Source organism: Schistocerca americana, chromosome 6, assembly GCF_021461395.2.
Source record: "Schistocerca americana isolate TAMUIC-IGC-003095 chromosome 6, iqSchAmer2.1, whole genome shotgun sequence".
NCBI classification, from domain to species: domain Eukaryota; kingdom Metazoa; phylum Arthropoda; class Insecta; order Orthoptera; family Acrididae; genus Schistocerca; species Schistocerca americana.
Genome location: NC_060124.1, coordinates 40,860,108 through 40,884,466, shown reverse-complemented (window position 1 = coordinate 40,884,466; position 24,359 = coordinate 40,860,108). Strand labels below are relative to the sequence as shown.

General features: G+C 44.1%; 1 protein-coding gene and 1 pseudogene across 1 annotated transcript in view; both read right to left on the bottom strand.

Moving 5' to 3' along the window:
- LOC124619213 (long-chain fatty acid transport protein 1-like) overlaps positions 1–24,359 on the bottom strand; it is a 330,911-nt gene that overhangs the window by 187,646 nt on the left and 118,906 nt on the right. The window lies entirely within an intron of this gene.
- Positions 18,719–18,895, bottom strand: LOC124620782 (annotated as a pseudogene).

Below are 24,359 nucleotides of genomic sequence, written 5' to 3'. Positions count from 1 at the left end.
TGTGGTGGTTCTCGTTAATCATAAATATTAAACTGTCACTAATGATCAATTCCAAAACCATGTCTTTTCATTGGTACTATGTTATGGCTCTGAGCACTATGGGACTCAACTGCTGAGGTCATTAGTCCCCTAGAACTTAGAACTAGTTAAACCTAAGGACATCACAAACATCCATGCCCGAGGCAGGATTCGAACCTGCGACCGTAGCGGTCTTGCGGTTCCAGGCTGCAGCGCCTTTAACCGCACGGCCACTTCGGCCGGCGGTACTATGTTATAGAGATTACGGTATTTTTTATGACGTCTCGGTCTTTAATACTGATGAAAAATTCTTACGAGTGTAACAGCAAATCTATATGAAAACTAATGAGCTTATTCAGAAGTTAACGTGGAATCACTTTTCACATAAAATATGAGACGTTGACGCGCTGTAAGGTTAAATAACGATCGACTGAATCTTGCAGTATTTCGTCGTTTAGAGCGTATCCATAAAATACGAAAATTCCACGGCTAGACTGCAGAATGCAGCAGGTCTATCGCCTACTGTTCGCGATCTTTATAAAGATACGACGTCGGCCTTGTCTCAGCCGCAAAAATATGAGTAATTAAAGTAACAGCAGGAAGTACCATTTCAGGATCAAAGTACTACCTCTAAGTCCCATCGGCAAGCTGACGTGTACTAGTTCACAACAGGAGTATTTGATACGTTTTCCTGGCGTAATATTAACGCCTCCGTTGGAAAAAGTTTTTTGTTTTCGTTAATTTTTTTACGGAATGTTGTAAAAACTGTCTTTGTAGACTTGTTTTCTACCAGTGAGATACGTGATACAACTGTCATCCTCTAACAAATACTGTATTTCGAATACAGGAGGAGGCTTTTGTCTTATATAGTTATGAGAGTTGAGCTTAAATTGTTGTTAACGGTCGTAATAGAGAAAGCCGCAAATAATGCAAAATATCCGTTACCCAAATATTATGCAGGGCTCCTTGGTATATCTGTGCGGAGTAAACTTTGATTCATCAGCAAAAAGTATCAGTGCCATTAATCCGTATGTAGCATGTCATTCACGAGTTGCGTCTGTAGGCTCTTCCTTTGGTTGCTGTCTACGACAGCCTCGGTTTCTTGAGAAAGGAGGCCTTTGCAATTAATGGACGGGTCATCCGCAGTCCTCGTAAATGGGTATTGGTCTGGATATAATAGGCTGTTTTCCAAGGGCCGTCGCAAAGAAACTTCTGAGACCTAGCTGAATCGCTGTAAGATGGAACAGGAAATGGTAAATAAAAATGCCTAGGTTCTTATCCCGGATCTTATTGGCTAGAAGGTCTAAATGTTAAACGGTTCTGTGGAGCGATTTGGACCTCGCCAAAACGCGAGGCCGGTCATCGGCTCTTTTGGGCTGCAGAAGTCGTATTCCATCTGGGGCGGAGGCGATGTTTTCGTAGTCTACTTCAGAAACAGCTGAGTTTTTCTTGCAGTACCCAAAGTGAAGAGAATCCGAAAGTGTGTCCCCGTTCGCGGGCGTAGATTTCGGGTAGAACTATTCCTTTTTTTTCGTTTACCGAATGTGTAGTCCAGTGGTTCCCAATCTCACTGAGACCATCACCCATGAGTGTAATCCGATGTTATCTAGTATCTCCCCCCCCCCCCCCCCCCCATAGCCCCCGGCCTATCCCCTCCTCCCTCCCCCCATACCATAGCACCTCACTAAATTTTAAAAGGAAAATTGTCTTTGCATTTTTAAAATGGCGAAAGATAAATCGTATTTAGCTTTTGTAGATGGTGTATAGAGCCACGAACTAATGAGACAATAGACACAGTTCATTTCTAACAATTTTTCAGAGAATTATAGAGCAATCTCAGTGTACGAAAAGTACTACCTACAACTCCTTCTCAGAAAATAAGGCTAACCATCCAAATGGAAGGTAAACACTTCTTACAAAACATGCTTCGCCTGCATCACTCCTTTCCTTAGAGACATTTACATCGCGCACAGTCTGAACCCACATTTAAAATCCATCAAACTGTGTGTACAATGCTTAGGCCAGTTGTTTGTAAATCACTTGAATGCTGGACTCTTCACTTCTGAACTGTTACAGACTAGAGGCCTCAGGCTGCCCATGACTTTCCTCATTAGTGACACCAATAATAAAAATAAAAATAAAAATAATAATAATAATAATAATAATAATAATAATAATAAGACAGTGTAGGCCTACTGCAGTGTAGTACCCATTAGGTAGTTAACCTACTATTCAGTTGTCCAATGAATTACTTCGTTTACTGTTGCGAAGCCAATAATGAAGCAATTTCTGGTCTATAGCGGAAATTTAGTACAAACTGTAGAAGGCATTCTTATGAGATATTTAAGAATATGTGATGTATACGTCTCAATTTTAGTATTATATATATTGAGGGATGTGTTTTTAATGAATTCGTTTCACAGCCTATAACCCTCACTAAATTATGACAAGCATTAATTCTAGTATTTGAAATAAATGTAATTATTGGTAACTTTTATAATCAGTATTATAGTCATACAAAATAGTGATAATAGTAATGACCTTTTAAAAATAATTTACTTTCATATTCGAAATACAACTGAAAGCCTTTGAAAATTACATCTTAAACGACGATGCTTTCCCGAATGAGATTCATACGAAGAAGATCACCGTGGCAAACCTGTCTGCACGCGATGTTTGTGGTGTTCGGAATTTCCATGTTTCGAATGTTTCTACGATCGTTATCATCCAAGGAAATGAACCAAATCTTCCTTAAGAATAAACATAAAAATAAAATATAAGAATTAAGAATTGATATAAGTGTGAAATATAAGGATATGAGAATATAACGACTCACGACCCGTCCCCTACAGTTCTTGCAAGGTATGCAGGAGAGCTTCTGTGAAGTGTGGAAAGTGGGAGACGAGGTACTGGCAGAATTAAAGCTGTGGGGACCGGTCGTGAGTCGTACTTGGGTAGCTCAGGTGGAAGAGCACTAGCTCGCGAAAGGCAAAAGTCCCGAGTTCGAGTCTCGGTCCGGCACACAGTTTTAATCTGCCAGCGCACACTCCGCTGCAGAGTGAAAATCTCATTCTGGGAACAATGTAATTATTTATCTAGCGACGTGGCCACTGCTAACAGTGATGCAAGCTTACCCCTCCTAGCAGTAAGAAGCAAATGTGTTGCAGATCAGATTGCAATGCCAACGTGTTGCGTTCGAAGCAGTCGAAATGGCCATTTGTGACATTTGTCTAACATAACGGAAGTGTTTCTTTTTATCTCTTCTAGTTAGTCTACATATTTATATACGTAGTTTTTTTTACCCCCGATTCATTACCGGTAGAAAAAATTAGGGCATCAGTTACTGAGCGCCGACCGGTGTGACCGAGCGGTTCTAGGCGCTTCAGTCTGGAACCGAGCGACCGCTACGGTCGCAGGTTCGAATCGTGCATCGGGCATGGATGTGCGTGCAGTCCTTAGGTTAGTTAGGTTTAAGTAGTTTTAAGTTCTAGGGGACTGATGACTTCAGATGTTGAGTCCCATAGTGCTCAGAGCCATTTGAACCAGTTACTGAGCGACTCTCGTAAGTACTAGTTGGTACAGTTTCATTGGAATCACAATGCGAACGCCTACTGTAGGAAAATATGGAGAAGGTTTTGGGAGTCATAAAAACAAAAGTACCGTGCGGTGTAGCCGGGCGTCATGCCACGGTTCGCGCGGCTTTCGCCGCTGGAGTTTCGAGTCCTCTTCGGGCGTGTGTGTGTGTGTGTGTGTGTGTGTGTGTGTGTGTGTGTGTGTGTTGTCCTTAGCACAAGTTAATTTAAACGTGCCCGTGAGGGTAATGAACAAAAACCTGCTTTTGTAAACGTTACCCCAAAACTAATTGGTTCAAATGGCTCTGAGCATTATGGGACTCAACTTCTGAGGTCATTAGTCCCCTAGAACTTAGAACTACTTAAACCTAACTAACCTAAGGACATCACACACATCCATGCCCGAGGCAGGATTCGAACCTGCGACCGTAGCGGTCTCGCGGTTCCAGACTGCAGCGCCTAGAACCGCACGGCCACATCGGCCTTCCCCAAACTAATTACATTGTCATTTCGATCCAAACTTAACCCATACAAGCACCCTAGTTCCGAAGTCAAAAGGCCGGACGAATACAACGATGTAATTGTTTATTTTACGCTGTTAAAATTCACAAAATTGCTAGGTAAAATTTACACGAACTTCAACTGTTTTTATGATGGACGGCTTATGTGTCCAGTTGCTGTTGCATCCGTTTTCCATTTTATAGGGCTATACACGGATGGGTTACATATCCAGTTATTTTTACATAACCTGCTGATGTCACAAAAGGGTGAAAAGTGTCGTTGGCATTAAATAATTTCGTCACTAAGACTATTTTTATTCAGAAATAAGACCAAAAGAGGTCGAACGTGGGAAATAATTCGTGCAGTCGTAAATATTGGTACATTAGATGAAGTGAATGCCATGAACAACATACTAGAAATCCTGACAGTTGCGGGCTCAGTAAGGGAGTGCGTCTGAAGATTACGTTTGTATGTTTTTCTTGAATAACTGTAAAACTACGGCCTCTAGCAAAAACGAATCCCTGTACAAGATTTAATTACATTTCCTACAAAAACGTCCTGATAATTTTTTCTATTGGACTAACAGTTTGCGTGTAGCGAGCGAGACAATATGAAAATGTCGCGCATGGTTTCTGAAGGCCAGCTATAACATTACGAGTTGCACAGAACGACAGCGGCAGGGACAGCTGGATCACGCTGTAGGGTGTATACATCGTGCAATAAACCTCACCTTGCATAATAAGAGTTTGACAGCTACGTTGGTTTTCTGAACGTGGTTTCAGAGATACATTTTTTTTTTCATTCTCCTAAGAAATATCATTATTGGTCCTTAGCATGTGTTCAGTTTCCACTCTCCATATGTTCTAGAGCATGTTTTTCTAATTTTTACCGCAACTCTTTCCTGTAAGAATAAGCGTACCCTTCCTCTTGCCGCCCTGTAGGTTTAATCTGCAAAATGTTTAACTATAGACTACGATCAGAGACTGGCTGAAGCAGATGTCGGAAATCAATAAATAACACATTTTGGGACACGTGTTTTTTTGTGAACCCTGGTTACGTATGGTGAGTTACATGAGTATCGAACACCCCTCCCCGTTTGCTGGCCGGGTTCTAGGCGCTTCAGTCCGCAACCAAGCTGCTGCTACGGTCGCAGGTTCGAATCCTGCCTCGGGCATGGATGTGTGTGGTGTCCGTAGGTTAGTTAGGTTTAAGTAGTTCTAAGTCTAGGGGACTGATGACCTCAGATGTTAAGTCACATAGTGCTCAGAGCCATTTTTTTTTTTTTAGGCGACTGATGACCTCAGAAGTTAAGTCGCATAGTGCTCAGAGCCATTTGAACTATTAGAACTGCTCCCCGTTTCCGTCACTGGCAAAATGCTGAGGTAAACAACTTCAAGGAAACATCCTGGAAGGCTAGAACTGTGTGCCCGACCGGGAACCACCTTGGGGCATTTGCGTAAGGCAAATGAGGCACACTCAGATGTAGAGTGAAAATTCATTCTGTAAGCTCCTTACAAATGGCCGCCAACAACAAAGGAAGTAGCTTCGTTTGTCTCTTGTTTGAGAAGAAGAACAAGGTTTGTCTTTTTTTCCGACCGCGCGTGCTTCACAGAAACGAAACGCAAGACATCGCTTAGCGTCTCTTTCTCTTGTTTTTTTTTTTCAGGTTTTACAAACATTGTGGCAGTGTTTCCGCCCCGCTATCCCGGACGCTGTTAGGCAAATAGGACTGGAAAGCAGTGGTGACTGGTGTTCACAATACCAACCCGCACGCTGGCCCGCAGTCCGTAGTACGCACTTTCGTCTTTGTTCACAGTTTAAGGTATGGCTACGCGACAACAGGACTGTCGTGCTAACTTGCCACTAATATTTCAGGTGACCCGGCTGAAAGGGAAGAATATGGGGCGAATAGGCAACGCTGATGAGACGCCAGTTTGGTTTGATGTGCCAAGTAATTACACGGTCGATGAGAAGGGGACAAAAGAAGTTACCATAAAAACATATGGGTGTGAAAAACAGCGCATTAAGTGTAATATGCTTGGCAGTCAAAGTAGATGGGTGCAGACTTTCCCCTTTCTTAATCTACAGCGGAAAACAATTCCCAAGATTCCTAAAAATGAAAATCTGTTTCGTGATGAGGTCGTTCTTCGAAATCAAGAGAGAGGACGGATGACAAACTTTAATGCTCCACTGACTTCGAAACGCATAGAAACGCAGTGCTGGTGGACTTTCCAAACTACCATCAATGCTTTGTCTTCACGCATTTCGTGCTATTTCACTGACGACGTAAAAAAGAAGATCATAGCCTAGCCAGTGACCTTGTTCTTATTTCTGCAGGAATAATTTCTGTGTTACAACAACTGGACGTTAGCAGAAACAAATCTTTCAAAGGTTACGTTCAGCAACAGCACTGACTCCGGCAGGAAAAATTAAGCGTGCTGCATCACACATTATAATACACTGGGTCCGGTTGCTTGGTAAAACATCGACGCACCAATGATCGTGAAATCACTCAAGAAAAGTTGTATTTCAAAATACTCCGGGTGGCAGAGAAGACGATGCGCTCTGGAACGACACCGAGGATGATGCACTCCGTAGTCAGGCCACAAGTGGCCCATCGGGACCATCCGACCGCCTTGTCATCCTCAGGTGAGGATGCGGATAGGAGGGGCGTGTGGTCGGCACACCGCTCTCCCGGCCGTTAAGATGGTTTTCTTTGACCGGAGCCGCTACTATTCGGTCGAGTAGCTCCTCAATTGGCATCACGAGGCTGAGTGCACCCCGAAAAACGGCAACAGCGCATGGCGGCCTGGATGGTCACCCATCCAAGTGCCGGCCACGCCCGACAGTGCTTAACTTCGTGATCTCACGGGAACCGGTGTATCCACTGCGGCAAGGCCGTTGCAAGGATGATGGGGAAAGACAAAATGAATCTGTTTCTGATTTAAATTCCTCCGAGGGTATCAGTAATGATACCATTAGTGAATAATGATGAGTAACGCCTGTAATGTTTGTTCGCATGTCATACAGGTAATAAAGTTGGGTGTTCTTTTTTTATAATGACTGTATCGCTTAACAATAGGTCACTTAAAATTGTTGTTTTGACAGTTTATATATACAGCCATTGTTGTGTAGATAAATTTAGCCTACCAGTGATGCGCCAACGAAAGCTTTTTTTTATTAAATGTAATAATACTTTAGCAAAAAAAGTTATACTGGTATGGGTTTATTGGGCAACCAGTTTCAACGTTCCAGTCACGTCATCTTCAGGCCTGTCGCGCATGAATGTCACAACGTACCACTCGTGCATGTGTTAGACAAGGCACCAATATCCGTATCTAGCTCCGCAGATATCCGAACTTCATGAGCATGTGTGCTATTCACACGTGTGACAACAACTGGCAATTTTTTTAAAAACTGAGGTGCCTATCTTATTCCGTGGAGTGTTAGATTCGCCTAAATATATTACTGTGAACAAAAACCTTTTTATCGGCTGTTTCACGCGATTTCAAGAATTCATTCGTGATCGATTACGCTATCGGCGAAAAATCACTGGAAACAGTAACATACACAGTACGTAGTTGTGACCGTCCGGAGCAGACTAAAGTGGAATGACCACATGCAACAAACTGTAGGAAATGCAGACGCCGGATTGAGTTTCGATGGAAGTATCTTAACGAAATTAACTCATCCACGAAAGAAGTGGCTTCCAAAACATTTGTTCCATCGATTCTTGGATATTGCTCATCAGTCTGCGAGCCTTACCAAGTAAGACTAACCGAAGAGACAGAAAAGATCCAACGAAAAGAGGCCCCTATCGTGGTTTCGTAAGCGCGAGAGCGGCACGGAGATGTTCAACGAACTCCAGTGACATTCCCTACAAGAGAGGCACTGTGTATCGCGCAGAAGGTTACTGTTCAAATTGCGAGAGTGTTCGTTCGAAGAAGAGTTGGACAACATACCACTTCCTCCCACATAAGTCTCACGAAACGACCACGACAAAAAGACCAGAGAAATTAAAATTCAAATGTAGCTTTACCGATAATCACTCCTCCAAGGCGCCAGTCGTGATTGGTTCAGATAAGCGCGGCGGGAGGGGGGGGAGAGGGGGGGGGGAGTGACACCACAGGTACTCCCCGCCACACATCGAATATGGATGGGATGTACATGTAGATTTCACACGGAAGGAAGAGAGAAAGGAAGATCTGATGTCCGGTCAATGACGAGGTCGTACAAAACTGAGCGCAAGCGACTCTTGTATACGAGGGTCGTCCACTAAGTAAGTTCCATTTCTACTTCTATGGGCAGCAGCGCTACGATCGCAGTTCCCCTGACTCAAGAGAACATATGTACGCCATTTTCAGAGCGCTGCTGCCGACGTGTGGTTTGTAGTGCTTCTTTATAATGTCCACCGTAATTGAAAACTCCGCCGCGTGTGAAATCAGATCTGTGATTCGTTTTCTAAATGCAAAGAAAGTGAAACCAAAGGAAATTAATCGGCAAATCTGCAAGGTTTACGGACAAAATGCTATGAATGATGAAAAATGAAATGATTGTATGGCATTCAATGGTTAGAAGATGGGTCATACTGTTCAATGAAGGACGCGGCCCGTCTGTGGTTACTGATGAAATGGCTCACACAATTGAAGAGAAGATTAAGCACAACCATAAGTTTACACTTAGTGCCCTTGCTATGGAATTTCCGCAAATCTCACGATCACTAATTCATTAAATTGTTACTGAAAAACTGAAATTTAGAAACTTCGCTCACGTTGGGTATTTTCTTACTGAAAACACAAAAAACCACGGATGGGCAGTGCACTTCAGTTTTTTGACAAGCTACAATGAAAAGGCGATGGTTTTCTTCCTCGGATAGTCACGGGGGATGAAACTTGGGTATCGTACGACACCCCTGAAACAAAACGGCAATCAATGGAATGGAAGCACACTTCATCCCAACGAAGGTGCCGGCCGGTGTGGCCGAGTGGTTTTAGGCGCTTCAATCTGGAACGACGCGACCGCTACGGTCTCAGGTTAGAATCCTGCCTCGGGCATGGATGTTTGTGATGTCCTTAGGTTAGTTAGGTTTAAGTAGTTCTAAGCTCTAGGTGACTGATGACCTCAGATGTTAAGTCCCATAGTGCTCAGAACCATTCCGTTCCCAACGAAGGTTAAGCCTAAGGAAATATTGACACGTCGAAAAGTTGTGTGCACCGTTTTTTGGGACAGAAAAGGCATTTTGCTGATTGATTTCTTACCACGAGGCCAAACAATCAATGCACATGGTTACTGCGAGACCATTAAGAAATTGCGCGGCGCAATGCAGAACAAGCGCCGAGGATTACTGTCAAAAGGTGTTGTTTTCCACGTTAATGCCCGACCTCACACGGCGAATGTGACCAAACAACTCTTACGGGAATTTGACTGGGACGCGTTTTATCATCCTCCGTATAGCCCGGACCTCGCTCCTAGCGACTTTCATCCCTTCTTGCACCTAAAATCTGTCCTTGGTGGTCAACACTCCAACGATGATGACGAGATGAAACATCATGTTACCACATGGTTGAATACACAGACGGCAACCTTCTATGAAGACGGCATACAAAAACTTGTGCCACGCTAGGACAAGGCCTACAAAATTTGGGAAGCTATGTAGAAAAGTAGTTTAACAGATGAAGATTTTTGTACAATAAATATTTTTTCTGTATCTGCACACGTTTGTTTTATATAATCAAACGCAACTTACTTTGTGTACGTACCTCGTATAAGATGGGTAAAGGAAAGGACCCGCAAAATTACAAACCAATATCCTTCACATGGGTTCGCTGCAGAACTCCTGAACATATTCTCAGCTCGAATATAATAAATTTCCTTGCGACGATAAAGCTTCTGTCGACAAATTAGCACAGTTTCAGAAAGCATCACTCATGCGAAACTCTGCTTGCCCTCCCCGCACATGATATCCTGCGAATCATGGATTAAGGACAACAGGCAGATTCCACATTCCTAGATTTCCGGAAAGCGTGTGCCACGGTGCACCACTGCAGAACTGCTAAAGAAGGTACAATCACAGCGGATAGGTTGCCAGATATGTGAGTGATTCGAAGACTTCTTGAGTAACAGAACCAAGTACGCTATCCTCATCAGAGACACTGGTATCGCCAGGGAAATACCATACGACCGCTGTCTTTTTCTATGCACATAAATTATCTGGCGGGCAGGAAGAACAGCAGTCTGGGGCTGTTTGCTGATGATGCTGTGGCGTACGGGAAGGTGTCATCGTTGACAGACTGCAGGAGAATACAGGATGACGTAGACATAATTTCTAGATGGTGTGACGAATGGCAGCTTGCTCCAAATGTAGAGAAATGTAAGTTAATGAAGATGAGTAGGAAAAACAATCGCTTAATGTTCGAATACATCATTAGTAGAGAGCTGCTTGACACAGTCACGTTGATTAAATATCTAGACTTAACGTTGCAAAGCGGTGTGTGACGGAACGAGCATGTAAGGTTTGTAGTAGGGAAGGTGAATTGCGACTTTTAGGAAACTGTGGTTCATGTGTAAAGGAGACCGAATATAGAACACTAGTACGACCCTTTCTCGAGCACTGCTCGAGTGTTTGCTATCCGCACCAGTTCGGACTGAAAGAAGCCATCGAAGCAGTTCAGACGAGGGCTGCTGGATTTGTTACCAGCAGGTTCGAACAACACGGAAATATTACGGAGATTCTTTGGGAATAAATGAGACGTTCTTTTAGAGGAACTCTACTGCGAAAATTTAGAGAACCGCCATTTGAAGCTGACTGCAGAACGACTCCACTGCGGCCTTAGTACATTTCGCGTCAGAACCATGACGATAAGAAGAGAAATTAGGACTCGTACCGAGGCATACAGTCCTTTTGCCTCGTCGTGGTTGTGGGCAGAACAGGAAAGGAAATGATAGTAGTGGTACAGTGTACACGCCGCCACGAAACGTACGGGTCTTGCCCGGTATATGCAGATGTAAATGCAGGTTAGGGAATCATGTTTGTCCCTTCACTTCGAAAGAACCATCACCCCATTTGGCTTACCGAAAAGAGAAACCACGGAAACCTAAATCGGAATGGCCGAACGCATAAATGTGAAGCAAGTGTCTAAATACTGTGGCACCTCGGTCGCTGCAACTATAAAAAATAACCAGTATACACTGACTGTGGTGTTCCTGTCATGTTACAGTGGATGCGTTGAACCGCCTCTCCTCAAGACACAGGTCTTGACTTCGTTTCAAAGCAGTCAGCGTGACGCATGTACATGACCCTATTTCATTATCGTTACTGGCTGTGATATTTGTGGTGGAAATATAGACAAGGGGTGCAATCAGTCTCGTAAAAACAACTGAGGATTCATAGTGGATCTGGGTTGGCATTGCCACCTGCTCACAAAGGCTGTTCAATGTAAACATTATACATAACGAATATTAGGTAAAGTAAAAAGGCGCTTTTGGTTGATGGACCCGCGCCGGCCGCTCCAGTCCGGAGCCGCGCTGCTGCTACGGTCGCAGGTTCGAATCCTGCCTCGGGCATGGGTGTGTGTGTGATGTCCTTAGGTTAGTTAGGTTTGAGTAGTTCTAAGTTCTAGGGGACTGATGACCACAGCAGTTGAGTCCCATAGTGCTCAGAGCCATTTGAACCATTTTTTTGATGGACCCGCCCCCTCCCCCACGAGGTTTTGACAGCTCTGGGCTTAGAAAGAATGATTTGTGCTTAACGATCTATTGATGTCGAGGTCATCAGAGACGAAGCACAAGTGCTGAAAAATGTGCTCCTCTGCAACTGCCTCGCCAGAGCGGCGTATTGCTAACCGAAGAGGCCCGGGTTCGATTCCTGCCCGGATCGTAGATTTTCTACGCTTGGGGACTGAGTGTTGACCTCACGTTTGTATAGTCATAACTGACGTTCTACTATTGAGATGACTGTATGGGCACGTCCTGAAAGCCAATACATAAAAAAATGTTGAAGCTGCTACGACGGGGACGGGAATCGGTTTTGTCCTTCTCAAAGGAACCATTCTGGTATTCTCAAGTGGTGTAGAGAAACCACAGAAAACGTGAATCCAGATTTCCAGCTGCGGATCAGAAGTCCACTCGCCTCAAACAAGAGCCCAGTGCTGTAATCCCTACGCCAGGTCCCTCGGCACCTGAGCACTAGAACTGCGTTCCTTACATGTCAGACCATCCAGGTGAATTGCGTGCCTGGGACATCGGTACCTTTTGGAGCTACGTGAGGACTAGCGAGCTCCGGACGCTTAGTTCATTATTCTTATGTATTCCTCCTGTGCAGAGCAGAATAATGCAGGCAGTGAGAGATGGTTCTTAGCATTCCATCACAGGTTTGAATACAAGAATAGCTTCGTCAGTCTCCCTCCGAAGAACACCGTTCAGTCGGACTATACGTTTCGCTCATATTGACAAGATTTTGAGTTTTTAAACTTTTCCTTCTGCAAAACACAATACGCTTCCTTTTTCTCCTTACCCAAACATGTTTCGACACCTAGTCGTCGCCGGCCGCGGTGGCCGTGCGGTTCTAGGCGCTGCAGTTCGGAACCGCGGGACTGCTACGGTCGCAGGTTCGAATCCTGCCTCGGGCATGGATGTGTGTGATGTCCTTAGTTAGGTTTAAGTAGTTCTAAATTCTAGGGGACTGATGACCTAAGATGTTAAGTCCCATAGTGCTCAGAGCCATTTGAACCTAGTCGTCATCTTCTGTGAACTTCCATTTATTTCCGTAAAAATATTATACCAAGTTCGCGGTTGTTTTTCCATTTTTAAGCCTAAAACAGCAACTCACAAGGGAACCTCCCCATCGCACCCCCCTCAGATTTAGTTATAAATTGACAAAGTGGATAGGCCTTGAAAAACTGAACACAGATCAATCGAGAAAACAGGAAGAAGTTGTGTGGACCTATGAAAAAATAAGCAAAATATACAAACTGAGTAGTCCATGTGTAAGATAGGCAACATATAGGATAACGATAGCAGATGAGCGCCGTGGTCTCGTGGTTGAGTGAGCAATTTCGGAACGAAACGTCCTTGGTTCGAGTCCTCCCTCGAGTGAAAATTTTACTTTCTTTATTTTCGCAAAGTTACGATCTGTCCGTTCATTCATTGATGTCTCTGTTCACTGTAATAAGTTTAGTGTCTGTGTTTTGCGACCGCACCGCAAAACCGTGCGATTAGTAGACGAAAGGACGTGCCTCTCCAATAGGAACCGAAAACATTTGATCGCAAGGTCATAGGTCAACCGATTCCTCCACAGGAAAACACGTCTGATATATTCTATACGACACTGGTGTCGGCATGTGCGTCACATGACAGGAATAGTTGTCGACCCACCTAACTTGTACACTTGGCGAATGGGTAAAAAGATTCTTCTACCTTGCCCGATTTAGGTTTTCTTGTGGATGTGATAATCACTCCAAAAAAAGTGAGGAAAACATAAGAGTTTGTCACATAAACTGCTTCAAATGAATGCAACAGTTTCAGAGTCGCACAGTTTTCCCTGTGCTCTGTCAAAACATATGTTTTTTACGTTTTCAAATGTTTCTGTGCGTAGACCATCAAATTCTGTATATGTCCAAGCAAATCTGAACATGTCCTGGAATTTTGGAGAGCGAAGTTGATTATGTGTGAGTGGCTGAACTTTGATAATTATCTGAAAATAAAAAATTAAAATTTTCACCCGAGCGAAGATTTGAACCAAGGACCTGTCGTTCCACAGCTGCTAACCACGGGGCCACGGCCCTCGTGAGCTAACATTCCCCTCGATGTTGCCTACGTTGCGCATGGACTACTCAGTTTGTATATTTTGCTTATTTTTTTCATAGTTCCACACAACTTCTTCCTGTTTTCTCGATTGATCTGTGTTCAGTTTTTAAAGGCCTATCCCTGTGCTAACTTATAACTAAATCTGAGGGGGGTGCGATGGGGAGGTTCCCTTGTCAGCAACACGTGCGTTTTATGTTTTGTTTTGACTGGTCAAATGGTTCAAATGGCTCTGAGCACTATGGGACTTAAGTTCTAAGGTCATCAGTCCCCTAGAACTTAGAACTACTTAAACCTAACTAACCTAAGGACATCACACACATCCATGCCCGAGGCAGGATTCGAACCTGCGACCGTAGCGGTCGCGCGGTTCCAGACTGAAGCGCCTAGAACCGCTCGGCCAAGACGGCTGGCTTTTGACTGGTCATCAGTAAATACATTAATTTTGAAAGAGGATTAGTAGATGTCGATTTTATGGTTGTCATCTGCAAAGTAGTCGGAAAAATGTGTTCAGATAATTATTAATTTTTTAACCACTTTTTCGTATGCAGCTGTGCTATATGTTCTCACTTGGGTTTTCCGTCCTGTTGTGCATCATTTTTTGGTAAATCCATACACTTTTTTCACACCTTTTACACACCACCCCCAATTATTGTAACACGTTTTCATACACTGAAGAGCCAATGAAACTGGTTCACCTCCCTAATATCGTATGGAGAACCGCGAGCACGCAGAAGTGCCGCAACACGATGTGGCATGGGCTCGACCAATGTCATTAGTACGCTGGAGGGAACTGACACCATGAATCCTTCAGATCTGTTTATAAATCCGTAAGAGTACGAGGGGTTGGAGATCTCTTCTGAACAGCACGTTGCAAGGCATCCCAGGCGTGCTCAATAATGTTCATGCCTGGGGAGTTTAGTGGTCAGCGGTAGCGTTTAAACTCAGAAGAGTGTTCCTGGAGCCACTCTATAGCAATTCTGGACGTGTGGGGTCTCGCATTGTTTTGCTGGAATTGCCTAAGTCGTCAGAATGCACAATGGTTATGAAAGGAAGCAGGTGATCAGACGTGATACTTATGCACGTGTCACCTGTCAGGGTCATGTCTAGACGTATCAGGGGTCCCATATCACTCCGACTGCGCACGCCCCACACCATTACAGAGCCTTCACCAGCTTGAACAGTCCTATGAATTCATACGGTTGTCTCCATACCCGTACACGTCCATCCGTTCGATACAATATGAAACCAGACTTATCCGACCAGGGAACATGATTTCAGTCATCAGCAGTCCAAAGTCGGTGTCGACGGGCCCAGGCGAGGCGTAAAGCTTCGTGTCGTGCAGTCATCAAGGGTACACGGGTCTTCTGCTCCGAAAGCCCATATCGATGATTTGTTGAATGGTTCGCGCGCTGACTTGTTGATGTCCCAGCACTGAAATCTGCACCAATTTGCGGAAGGGTTGCACTTGTGTCACTTTGAAGGATTCTCTTCAGTCGTTGTCGGTCCCTTTCTTGCAGGATCTTTCATTGGCCGCAGTGATGTCGGAGATCTGATGTTTTACCGGATTCCTGATGTTTACGGTGCAGCCGTGAAATGGCCGTAAGGGAAAATCCCCACTTCATCGCTACCTCCGAGATGTTGTGTTCCGTCGCTCGTGCGCCGACTATAACACCACGTTCAGATTCGCTAAAATCTTGAAAACCTGCCATTGAAGCAGCAGTAACCAATCTAACAACTGCGTCAGACACTTGTTGTCTTATATAGGCGTTGCCGTCTGCCGCTTCAGTTTATATCGAACGAGATTGGGAGTAAACGTATGTCGGCATGTTCAGTTGACAGGCGGCTACGTTATTTTCACCTCTCATTTGCTCCTAGTTTTGTTTTTGTTGTGTGTGGCGCTACTTTTGAAAATTTTATGCGAGTTTTTGCGGTGCGACTCATTGGGGAGAATTATTTCGCTGTTTCCGTAGCGTGCAAAAATGTAACGGGGCATCGAGAACGCTTCACTGAACATTTTGAGGTAGAGAACCTGGGGGTCGGAGAAGCCAACATAAGAAGATAATGAAGTAAACTTGTCTACCGCTTTGTCTAGTACTGTTTTCTAGCTTATTCACAACTAACATGCGTACAAGTTTACACGCACCGTGTTGTTTATTTACATTTATATTCTTTATTTGCTGCAAGAGAATAAGGCGGGCGAGCCTGATTACTAGGAAGTCACGATGCAAGTTTTGTTGACTTGAGTTTCATGCAAAGAACTCTGAGTTGTTGGAGGAAGTAGCCCTGGCTGTTGGTGAGATGCCGCGCCGAATTGCCGCCTGGTTTGAGGCACCACGTCACGGCTTGCGCGGCCCCTCCCACCTGAAGTTTGAGTCCTCCCTCAGGCATGGGTGTATGTGTCGTTCTTAGCATAAGTTAGTTTACGTAGTGTGCAAGTCTAGGGACCGATGTCCTCAGCAGTTTCGTCCCTTAGAAAGTCACACACATTTGAACATCTGCTCGTGAGAAAATATGGATACAACATAACGGTGCACCGCTTCACTTCAGTGTGGATGTCCGCAACCATCTCAATGCTGTATTTCCTGGTCGCAGGATAGAAGCGGAGATCCTTCCGCGGCCTGCGAGGTCACCTGGCGTGAATCCCCTTGATTATTTTCTATGGGGATATCTAAATTCACTTGTGTATGAGACCCCAGTGGATGCTGTGGTCTTCAGTCCTGAGACTGGTTTGATGAAGCTCTCCATGCTTTACAGTAAAGCTGCATGCCCTCGGGAAATATTACGGTTGTAGTTTCATCTTGCTTTCAGCCGTTCCCAGTACCAGCACAGCAAGGCTGTTTTGGTTAGTGTTACAAGGCCTGATCAGTCAATCATCCAGACTGTTGCCCCTGCAATTACTGAAAAAGCCGGCCGGGGTGGCCGAGCGGTTCTAGGCGCTTAAGTCTGGAACCGCACGACCGCTACGGTCGCAGGTTCGAATCCTGCCTCGGGCATCGATGTGTGTGATGTCCTTAGGTTGGTTAGGTTTAAGTAGTTCTAAGTTCTAGGGGACTGATGACCTCAGATGTTAAGTCCCATGGTGTTCAGAGCCATTTGAGCCAACTACTGAAAAGGCTGCTGCCCCTCTTCAGGAACCACACGTTTGTCTGGCCTCTCAACAGATACCCCTCCGTTGGCGTTGCAACTACGGTACGGCTATCTGTATCGCTGAGGCACGCAAGCCTCCCCACCAACAGCAAGCAGCGAGGCCCATGGTTCACGTGGGCGGGGGGGTAGGGGGGGGGGGAGATACGAAGGTGGAATTAGTTGCCAGAATTGTAGCTGTCGGTGATTTGATCAGAAACACACCAGGAATATTTGTCAGGGTGCGTCAAAATCTTTTTCGGCTATGTCATGCTTGCATTGAGGTTGATGGCCGTCATTTTGTAAGATAAAGTTCAAGTGGTACGTTCATTGTGTCAATAATGGTTCAAATGGCTCTGAGCACTATGGGACTTAACATCTATGGTCACCAGTCCCCTAGAACTTAGAACTACTTGAACCTAACTAACATAAGGACATCACACAACACCCAGTCATCACGAGGCAGAGAAAATCCCTGACCCCGCCGGGAATCGAACCCGGGAACCCGGCGTGGGAAGCGAGAACGCTACCGCACGACCACGAGCTGCGAACTGTCAATGATGGTATTTGCAGTTAACTGTAACTAATGTAAATAAAAAAGTACACAGTAATGTGATTTTATTCCTATTATTTACTTAAGCTGGCTTTCCGACCTCAGTTTCCCAACCTGGGATACATATATTCCCACAAAAAAATCCGAGGATAAGCTGAGATGGACACGGAAAACGCGGATTCCTGACCAAACACTGAAACTGGTCCAGAGGCCAGTAAGAAAATAAATTCATAAACATCTGAATTGGAACCGAACAAATAAGTCGCCCACCGTACAGAGAAACTCGGAAGTATATATGCTCGAGCCTTGGCAGAATAGCGTGCGTCCGCTTTCGGCGGTATGTGTGGTCGGCACGCACGCTCGCGTGACCAGAATATCGACCGCCTCGTCGTTTCTTCCCTATCGTCCAGTTCTTGTTACTCTTTTCAGGCAAAACCTTCAATCTTCGTTTTCAGCAATACAGTAATTACATCACGAATAACGCATTTGTCCCTCCTAGGAGGAAGACGTCAATTAGCGGGGTTGAAGCACTGTGTTCTCATTACCTGTAATTGGTGGTGTAACGACCCCGCAGTGCGAACAGGGGAGGGGAATGTGGGGGGTTGTACTAAGGGGGTCTCATATTTTGGTGGGCCCCAAAATGACTTTAGTGATTTATTTAATAATTTATTCTTATATTCAATCTGGTCATGGAATCTCGCTAAGAACAAGCGAACAGAATTGTGCCAGAAAGCATTTCGTGACCTTGCTGGTTTTTAACAAGAATGCTACAAGTGGGGCCAGTACTGCACACAGCGCACAGATTCCACTAGTGCTATTTTTCTATACAAGCAGTGGCCGGTAGCCAGTTAGCGCTCTAGAATGCACTGCCTTCTTCATTGTTTAGTTCCTTCAATTGGTGTTGACAACAATACGCTCCCCTACTATAGTTAGAGTCACGGACGACAGCGGGCGAGTTTAGGCTCGTTCAGCGCACCTACGTCACGCATTCTCCGACAGCCGATGAGCGTTCAGTAGTGTTCCTACTTCCTAAGGCTCTGCTGTAGGCGTCGTAGACAATGTGAACATTAAACCTGATGGTAGCGAGTTATTTAGTGGCTTTTTATTCCATTTGTTGCAAGTCCATCGCTGATGGTGGTGTTGGGCCGAAAATTCTACACAATAAAGCGAGACACGTAACTGCCCCATCAGTGGAACAAGCCCCCAGCACTCCGTCATAAGCCAAAAATGAGTTTAATATTCTGGTCCTGCGATGCACGACTTATCAGATATTGAGCTGATAAGAACAGATACTACACTTTGATCTTAGCCAAAAGCACGTGTTTGTGCGTAGCGCAGTTATCGCTTGGAACTGGCAGCAATGCGATTACCGTACGTGCCTCTCGACCTGCGCAAACCGCTATTTGGATTTTTAACAATCGCTTGCGTTTTTGTATGTCTATGGCGCACGCAGTGTTACGGCGCAAGTAAACTGCTAAAAGTGGCACGGCCATTACAATTGCGTAAAGGGTGGCTGTAATCAAACTTTCGCTACGTGAGACAGACCCCACGGAAATCAAGTGATCGTAGGACGTAGCCATAAAGTGAAGAAATTTTTGGACGAGCTTTCTGCAGTCATAAAGTTGTGGATACACTACAGTCTTTTCAAGTCACAGTTTTCAGTGCTTCTATCCATATTTTAAATCAACAATATTAAACAAACGTTTTGCTGTCCTACAAAATGTTACTGCTTTTTTTTTACTGTACCCTGTTCATTTCTTAAGGCAGAAAATGAAGATATTCGGAAAGGAGCAGAAAAGCCTGTTAGAAAGTACGAAACAGATTTTAACATAAATTTTTCACATGAACTTATTAGCCCAAAAACACGTACGTCGAAAGAATTTGAAAAGAAAGGAAACATGCCAATTAAAGATCTTGCATTTTTTGTTTGTTTGTTGAAAATAAATTTCTTGCAAGTAGTCTCCCTGATGTACGCATAGCTGTTCAGTTGTGCGCTATGCCAGTTACTCCTGCTACAACAGAAAGATCATTTTATAAATCGAAACTAATCAAAACTTTTATTAGAAACGCAATGTCTGTGTGCAGATTCTAATTTCACTTGGATGACGTCGAAAAGTTCTTGGGTGCTACGCGTAGGAGAACTAGAAAAATGTGCGTGTTTTAACGTTTAGCCTCACTTCACAAATTTGAAGGTGTTGTTAGTTCCAAGAGGACTAAATCAATATATGAGTTGCTTTCACTTGTAAGCTGATTTATAGTGTGTAAATGTCCAATGTTTTCATATTTGTTCCTTGAGATTTATTAGAAAGCAGTACTCCCCAAAATCTATTTGCAAGGAAGTTTCCTCGCTGCCTGTTACCCTACCAAACGGGTATCCACGATATTTAGAAGGACCCACAGAACTGAAAAGGTTGTGCATGGAGTGTAACGAAACTGCCATAGCGTAAAGCCCTAGCTAACATAAGCTCGTAAATAGATACAAAAATAGCTTTTCGCACCCAGATAGAAAGTGTGAAACTAGTATTTCCTGGAGTGTACAATGTTCAAAGAACTCATGGGAAAGCAGTCAGGTAACACGTTTGACAACTGGGATATTTTGAACGTTGAACACCCCGTCATTTTCGAGGCACAAATGCAACGAGGGAGTTCTGTGGCAGGTGGCATGCACTCTCAGCTATTGAGACAGCGTTATTAACGAAGGAGACGAGATTAAATTAGCTGGTGACCTTATAAGTAGAGATGGATGGTTTTGCTTAAATTCCGCTTGGAATCCTGCCCTCTCTCTAGTCAGACAACAGAGGGGTGGAGAGAAGCTACTGGTTGGTAATTAATGTTCACTATCGATAACTTTAGACGTTGCTCACCACTGGTTGCTTGGCGGCGGTAGTTGTTTCGATGTGTGTGTATGTGTTTTCTGTATATGCTGTATTACAGTTCTAGGTCGGCGTAGACCCACCTAACGTGAGTTTGAACTTCCCTCCAAGCGCCCATCTGTTTCATTCTTGCCTTGAAAATGACAGTGTTCACTTGTCGAAATATTCAAATAGTCCTAGCTCCACTTCCGTATGTTGTTTAAAGTGGTCTCAATAAAGATTGTATTTCTTTCACCAAATGTATACCTTTTTAGTTCACCAAATGTGTACCTTTTAGTGCATGCACGGAGGGGGGGGGGATGTTACAAAATTCGCTCAGGGGACTCGTCAGATGTCAGATCAGTGTACCAAATGTGGACCTGAGCTTGTGACGTGTGCTCCATAGTGGTTCGTTACAGCCTCATGTAGCTAAGGTGGCTACAGTCGCTTCAGAGCAGAATGCTACTACCTACGGACGACGCGGTCAACTTTTGTCGAACACACGCATTAGAGACTTCAGTTTATCAGCTCACTAAAAGTCAGTTAGAAAATCCACAAGTGGTATCTTCCACTTCGCTCCACATCATTAGGAACCTATTACCTACATGCTGCTATCTAAATGGCTAAAACATTTTCGGATGCTATTCACATGTAATCACAGCCCATTAAAAGCTTATCTAGAATTTTGTTATTCCCAGGTAGAAATCTAATGGACACGCTTAAGTTGTTCATCAATAGCAAAAATACATTTACTGGACGACGACTAAGACATACGAGTGCAAAAGAAATAGTGGGCTGATGCTGTTTTATTCGATCGTAATAGTAGAGGTCAAGTGTCAACTGAAGACAAGCGGTACACCAGTTGCCTACAAAAGGAAGATCGGTGTTTGATGTCTCACAATCTCTGATTAGGAATGGATCGAGAAGAAGGAATATGTCAAAGGAGGCGTCCCTGGATTTGCCTTAGGAGATTTAAGGAAATCACAGAGAACTGTTTTCTGTAAAGAATGAAACCTTTGAAAGACGTTCACGAACAATGGATATTGCGCTGTTTGTCGCACCTGTGGTTCAGGGGTAACGTCTATCCTTAGCAATCAAAACGCACTCGTCCCGGGTTCGAACTCCGCCACCGCTTAAATTTTGAATGAAAAATCATCAGTAGTGGTGACTGAAGACTTCCGGCCTAAGAAGTCTCCCTTCATTCAGCCAACGGCCTTGTAGAAGAAGGCGGAACAGCGGAGAGAGGTTCAGGACTCTCTCATTAAACACACATAATGTATATCCACAGGACATGTGGCCTGTAATTGAGTGTTGTTATGATCTCTTCTGTGGCAAGATTCCCTACTAGTCCCACATTCGGATCTCCTTGAGGGGATTGCCAGGGGATACGTGATCGTGAGAAAAAGATTGAATAACCAACGAAAGGATAACGCTTTGCTGGTCGGGTCGTGGAATGTCAGAAACGTTGAACGTGATATGCACAGTAGAAACTCTGGAAAGGGAAATGCTAAGGCTCTATCTAGATACAGAGGTGGGGGGGGATGGGGGTCAGTGTAGTGAAATGGAAAGAAGACAAGGATTTCTGGTCAGAAGAGTACAGGGTAATATCAACAGCGGCAGAAAATGGTATAATAGAAGTCGGATTCGTTATGAATAGGAAGGCAGGACAGAGAGAGAGAGTTACTAAACAGTGCAGTGACAGAGTGGTTTTCATCACGATCAGCAGCAAACGAACACCGACAACGATAGTTCAGGTATAAATGCAGCGTCGCAAGCCGAAGATAAAGAGACAGAGAAAGTACATGAGGATACTGAACGGGTAATTCAGTACGTTAATGGAGATGAAACTATAATATTCATGGGGGACTGGAATGCGTTTGTAGGGAAAGAAGTAGAAGAAAGGGTTACGGGAGAATATGAGTTTGGTATTAGGAATGAGAGTTGAGTTCTGCAGTAAATTTCAGCTAGCAGTAGCGATTACTCTGTTCAAGAATCACAAGAGGGGGAGGCATTCTTGGAAAAGGCCGGTGAAGGTAAAGGGAGATTTCAGTTAGATTACATTATGGTCAAGCAGAGATTCCGAAATAATATATTGGATTGTATGGCGTACCCAGTAGCAGATATAGACTCAGATCACAATTTAGTAATGATGAAGAGTAGGCTGAAGTTTAAGAGATTAGTCAGGAGTCAGGAAGAATCAGTCGGTTGTCCGCCCCCGGTAGCTGAGTGGTCAGCGTGACAGTCATTCCTAGATTCCCGGCTGGGTCGGAGATTTTCTCCGCCCAGGGACTGGGTGTTGTGTTGTCCTAATCATCATCATTTCCTCCCCATCGACGCGCAGGTCGCCGAAGTGGCGTCACCTCGAAAGACCTGCACCAGGCGAACAGTCTACCCGATGGGAGGCCCTAGCCACACAGTCGGTTAAGAAGTGGGATGCGGAAGTACTAAGAAATGAAGAGCCACGCTATAAGTTCTCTGTGACTTTAGACACTGCAATGAGGAATAGCTCAGTAGGCAGTTCGGTTGAAGAGGAATGGGCGTCTCGGTAAAGGGCAATCACAGAAGATGGAAAGAAAGCCGTCAGTGCAAAGAAGGTAACTGCGAAGAAAACGTGGGTAACAGAAGAAATACTTCAATTGATGCATGAACGAAAGACGTACAAAAATATTCAAGGAAATTCAGGAACATAGAAGTAAAAGGAATGAAATACAGTAAAGAGGAAATGCAGGGAAGTTAAGGCGAAATGCTTGCATGAAAAATGTGAAGAAATGGAAAATGAAATGATTGTCAGAAGGACTGACTCAGCACATAGGAAAGACAAAACAACCTTTGGTGAAGTTGAAAGAAAGTATGGCACAAATAAGAGTACAATGAGAATACAACTGTTAAATGCAGAGGAGAGAGCAGACAAGTGGAAAGAATACACTGAAGGTATCTATGAGGAGAAGGACTTGTCTGATGAAGTGATAGAAGAAGAAAGACGAGTCGATACAGAAGAGATAGGGATCCAGTTTTAGAATCAGAATTTAAAAGAGCTCTGGAAGACTTAAAATCAAATAAGGCAGAAGGGATAGAGACCATTCCATCACAATTTCTAAAATCATCGGGGAAAGTGGCAACAAAACGACTATTCACGTTGGTGTGTAGAATATATGAGTCTGGGGACCAGACATACCATCTGACTTTCGAAAAGCATCATCCACACAATTCCGAAGACGACAATAGCTGACAAGTGCGAGAATTACCGCACAATCAGCTTAACAGCTCATGCGTCCATGTTGCTTACAAGAATAATATACAGAAGAATGGAAAAGAAAATTGAGGATGCGCTAGATGACGATCAGTTTGGCTTTAGAAAAGTAAAGGCACCAGAGAGGCAGTTCTGATGTTACGGTTGATAATGGAAACGAGACCAAAGAAAAATCACGAACCGTTCATAGGATTTGAAAAAGCGTTCGACAATGTAAAATGGTGCAAGATGTTCGAAATCCTGAGAAAAATACGGGTAAACTATAGGAAAAAACGGGTAATATACAATATGTACAAGAATGAGGAGGGAATAAAAAGAGTGGAAGGCCAAGAACGAAGTGCTTGGATTAAAAAGTGTGTAATACAGGGATGTAGTCTTTCACCCTACTGTTCAATCTACACATCGAAGAAGCAATGACGGTAATAAAAGAAAGGCCAAGAGTGGAATTAAAATTCAAGGTGAGAGCATATCAGCAATGTTCGCTGATGACATTGCTATTCTCAGTGCAAGTGAAGAAGAATTACAGAAATTGCTGAATGGTATGACAGTATATCGAAGAAGGGCGAAAGTACTGAGAAGCAGCAGAAATGATAAGAGTGAGAAACTTAACATCAGGATTGGTGTTCACGAAGTAGATGAAGTTAAGGAATTCTGCTACCTAGGCAGCCAAATAACTCTTGACGCAC